General features: G+C 41.2%; 1 long non-coding RNA gene across 1 annotated transcript; it reads right to left on the bottom strand.

Moving 5' to 3' along the window:
- Positions 1 to 1269: 1269 nt before the first annotated feature.
- On the bottom strand, positions 1270 to 3558 carry LOC112261870. The gene is made up of 2 exons (XR_002955234.2): positions 2774 to 3558; positions 1270 to 2018 (listed from the first exon to the last, which is right to left on the bottom strand). It is a non-coding gene; the product is annotated as an uncharacterized LOC112261870 (long non-coding RNA).
- Positions 3559 to 5122: the final 1564 nt, after the last annotated feature.

The following is a 5122-nucleotide window of genomic DNA, read 5'->3' as shown; positions in this document are numbered from 1 at the left end:
TATCCTTCTGTTCTGACATTATCATGTAGGAGCGCCCCTTTAATTTTCCACATGTCCAATTCTCCCTTTTGTCTCCACTCAGTGACTGTTATCTACACATTCTGTTATCTTTGCTCGTCCTGGCTCCCTTCTAAAACTTCTCCTCTCTGCTCTCCAACCTTCAAGGTCTCTGCAGTGCGGGGGAGGGCTCTTCTGTCTGCCTTTTCCCATGTTTCCACATTTTAACTAAATGTCTCACTGTTTGGCTTTATCTAAACTCATGGATTTTTTAAATATTTTTTTATTTATTTATTTTTTATTTTTTAGAAAAACATGTCTATGGTGGCAATTTCTAAAGTCTTTATATAGGTTAATTAAACTCCACTATAATTAAGTTACCTTAAAAAATAAATTAAATTCAAAAACATTTTTTTTTATTATTATTTTTTTTTAAACAGTATTACCCATGACCACAGATTCATTATTCAAATGGCACCCCCTTGTGGCTGATCAGACCACCCGAGAGAGCCATGAAAGCAGGTCAAAGGTTACACCATCCCCCTACATTCCGTGTTCCATACCATATTAGACATATTAAAGAACCCTTTATCCTTAAAATAAAATAAAAATCACTCGTGTAATTAAAACTCATAAAATAAAAAACTCATAAAGGTTCCATATGTGAGCATGCCTCTTTAAAATATCATGTCTCTGGGAACATGGAAATTCCCTTATAATTATGATAATCCCCTCAAACTCAAATAATTTGTCTCGATGTTTCATGTCTTATTCGTGTTTCTCCAAATTGTCTCCCCAAAATACTTCTTAAATACCCAGCCATTAGACACACACACAACTGTGATAAATGTGCACTGTCCCTTTAACATAAAAACCTCAGCCTGCAATCCACTCTGCGGGCCTTTCATTGTTCCCCATAATGAAAACAGATTCTAATGTTAGTATACCTTGACCTCCTGTTTAATTTCAATGATGTTATCTGAACAATCAAACCAAAATCAATAACCGGGAAGTACTTGTATAAATGAATTAAAAGAACTAAATAAATCTACCTTATTTCTCAGCACTTGGTTAGAACACCACTCCCGTCTTACATCGACCACACCCGTCGCCCCGTACCTAGTGTATATCTTATCTATTACTCAGTGGCTCAATTAATGTTTAACGTAAGTATGTTCAGATGTTGATTATGTAATTCTACAATATTAGTATAGTTCAAACCTCATAATATAAATCTACAAAAATAATTTTACGTTAATAGAGTTTAACACTTTTTCCAACAGTCATGCACACCCCCTCAATATTCTATGATATAACTCTCATCAGCAAGCCTGCGACTTTTTCAACATTCTCACCGGTACCAGCTCCAACTGAAATACCTAATGTACCACACTCGCTTGGTCCCCGACCTCATTCATACCGATATTAGTCCCCGACTGAATATCAAGCGTATTTCATGCACACGATTTGAGTCTCACAAATCTTCATTTACGCCAGAGCACATCTAAAACATCGTTTGAACATTCACTCAATATAGTCAACACATCTAAAACATTGTCTAAACATTCGTTCAATTTATCATTCAGTAGACATATGCATTTACAAACACACAAATAAACCGGGGCCAGATATGCCCAGTCTAGTCCAGGGATAACCCCTATCCCTAGGAGGCCCATTAGCCGGTGCCGATGGGAGTCTGGTCCACATCGTCACCTGCTAATCGGGTTGTATTGGAGCCGAATTTAAGTCGCTCAAGTCGACCCTGACCTCTGTCAGTGTTCTGTTGGGAATCGAAGCTGGGGTGCAATGAGTCAAGTGGTGCCAAGGCGCCCCTGATTTACCTTTGACCTGGACTGAGTGTGAAGTAACCTCCTTCACTTCGTACGGTCCAGTCCACCTGGGATTCTGCCACTTTCTCTTGTGGACCTTGATCCTTACCCAATCTCCGACCTTTACCCTTGGTTGTTCTGGATCTCCCGTCAGCTCCCCCTCTTGGACTCTGTGTATCTGTTTGGAGAGAGCTGCAGAAAGTTCCGTCAATTTCTTTACATAGTCAGTCATGCATATCTGGTGCACATCAAGAGGGGGCATATGACCTCCCTCTCTTGGCGGCCCTGGCATTACTCTGCCTGTCATTATTTCATGGGGTGAAAGGTGGGTCCCTGCACCTGGTGAGGACCTCATGGCCATCAATGCCAGGGGCAGGGCTTCCACCCAAGTCAATTTGGTTCCTGCACATAACACATTTCATTCAGTAATGGCACTTTTTCAATGTAATTTCTAAGTCATGCAATTCAATCGAAACGGATTAACACTACAGTCTGATTACAAATTCCCAAACACAGTAAATAGTTATGTAGACACCTCACCGGACACAGCCGGCATCTTGGATTCTGTTATGCGTCAAATTGTATTATATTATTATTTGTTAGACCTCCCTTTGGTTGGTCTATTTGTCCAATTATAGATCACCTTACCGGACACAAGCCGGACCGGTCACTAGCCGGACTATCGGTAGCAACTCTATATTGACTATTTTATCCCTTACCGGACACAGCCGGACCGTTCTCAAGCCGGACTATCGGAATATTCTAGGTCGTTAACACAATTTAGGTCTACCTTAATTACCACATATGTTCACTTCACTGTCAATTTCAAGTCAATTATTTACGTTAAATTTACACAAAAATTCTTACCCACTCTCGGTACTACTGATCGTAATTTGGTATGACTATACGACAATATGCAAAATTTGATTTAACAGGTTTTTGCTTACCTTATTTTGTGGTCGACCAGAGATCAGTTTCCCGAGTTGAGCAGAATTGTTGTCCACCCCCGAATTGACACTCGTCCTCCTCGAATCGTCCTTTCACCAACTCGCCCCCTCACACCCACATCAACCACTCAGGACTGGGTCGTTAGTAAACCATCCTCTGCTACCAAGATTCTGTTGATAACTGGGATGTGCAGGTGAGTGAGCCGGTCAAGGATCGATTCGGACAAAGCGGTAGATTGTATGACAAGCGACAGTTTATTCAGAGTGAAGATATCTGGTACAGCGTATACGGGCCCGTTCATTCAGCTCATAAGGAACCTCCAGAAAGAAGCCCCGCTAACAGTGTGCACATGTATTATATACAGAACAGAAAGTAGGTTGATTCTAGAAGATCGGGTCTTCGGATTGGTTCAGGCTGGAGTGTAGTCTTCTTGTATTGGCTCAGTTGGACCATCCGTCATCATAGAGTCTCGTCGTACCTGTCCTTGGTCACACAATGTTCAGCTAAAAAGGAGATTAGGTGTGTGCGTGTGTGTGTTCCTCTTTCTCAGGGTTGGGGTGCCTCTGCAGCTGGTGTTTGTCACGAGATAGTGTATCAGACTCAGCAACCCCTCAATGGCGCTTTGTGGTTAGGCCGCTCGCTGTTATGTAGAGAACAGGATGTTCCAGTGTCTGTGTGTGTTGACCTTGAGTATGTGTGAAGGAGGGTGTAACGTGTTATAACAGCTCAGCTTGTGGTAATAGGGCAAATAAGGTAAAACTAAACTGCGTTCTATTTATCTTCTACACTACCCCGGCGGGCCAATTGTGCACCGCCCTATGGGATTCCCAATCACAGCTAGATGTAATGAGGCCTGGATTCGAACCAGATATCGCAGTAACTGCGATTACACTGACATGCACTGTCTTAGACCACTGCGGCACACATTAGCCTACTTTATTACAATCATTTCATCAAAGGAGTGATATTTATTCCTACAGTAATTCTTTATGGATCCATCCAGTTGTGCTTAAGAAAACACTGCATGTGGTGAGCTATGCGAAGAGATGGGTGAAGTGACATGCCTCCAAAATTTAGAACTGCCAGGAGAACAGTAGTAACAGGTGCTGCCGAGCAATCATCAAGAGCTTATGAGCGTTGTGATTGCCAATGCCGCCACAGCATTACAGCTACATTTCATATTTGGCAGAACTTTACCGCAATCATGACTAGGTCGGTTGGCGGAAATAAAAGTAGATGCTTTGTCGCTGGCAATACCTTTCATAGCTAAAGAAAAGTCAGCAAAAAAGTTGGCGGGATGCCAAAGTTGCCTGGGGAAAGTATTGGGTTAGAAGGTGTAGCCTACTAAAGACCTAGTCATGATTTCTGCATTTTCGCAGGCCCTGTAACCAAACTCTAGGTATTGGGTCTGTGTGAATGGCTTTTTTTGCAGGTAAATTCATTAACACTTCCATTGTTTAACACCGTCCTAATTTGAACTGCAAACAGCCCCCATGTTTTAACAACATCTCCCCTATAGAACCCCGCAGTGGTGTCATAATACCCATACAACATTGCAGTCAAACAGGGAAACGGTTCCAACCGTTTTTCCAACATTAATTTTTCCCATAGAGGATTTTAGGAACACTTCAAATAAGGGCTGTGGGTCGTGCAGGTTTACCCTGGCGTGAAGTTTGACAACCATGTAAATCTTTCTTGGACAACGTGACTTTTATCAATATATTCGGCTCTATTTACGCTCAGATTTGAAAATGCTAATTAGCATCAAAGTAGACATGATGCAAAACTGCAAATGTCCGCAAGCTCCTGCATGCCATCTCTGGCTGACACATTTGCTTACAGGTATTGAGTCAATTTAAAACTTGCACAAGACAGTCTACAGAATTGTCCATTTAAAGAAATTTAGCCGATGTATTTATTACTACATTTAGCTAACATTAGATAGTTAATCCAGAGATTTTGACCTTTGCCTTGATTCGGTAGTCTTGTCCGGAGCATCTTGGCATTTGTTCTTTATGAATGCCACATTAGCAGCTAATTAGCATTTCATTTTTGCGGGGAAAACAGGCGAATATATTAATAAAAGTCAGCTTGTCCTAGAATGATTTACAGGGTTACCAAATAGTCACACCAGGGTAAATCCTACACAAAACACAGCCTTTATTTTAAGTGTTCCTAAAATACCCTACGCTATAGAGGATAGTAAATAGTGGAAAAATGAGTGGAACAATTTCCCTGTTTGACCGCTAGGTTTTATTTAAAAGGTAGCCTATACCTGCAAATAAGTGGTCAATTAAGTCTATTTGAAAGGGGGGTCATCTAAATATTTCCTTACATTTTTTTTTACA

Source organism: Oncorhynchus tshawytscha, linkage group LG11, assembly GCF_018296145.1.
Source record: "Oncorhynchus tshawytscha isolate Ot180627B linkage group LG11, Otsh_v2.0, whole genome shotgun sequence".
NCBI lineage: Eukaryota > Metazoa > Chordata > Actinopteri > Salmoniformes > Salmonidae > Oncorhynchus > Oncorhynchus tshawytscha.
The sequence above is the reverse complement of the archived record's forward strand: the minus strand, read 5'-3'. Positions and strand labels throughout refer to the sequence as shown.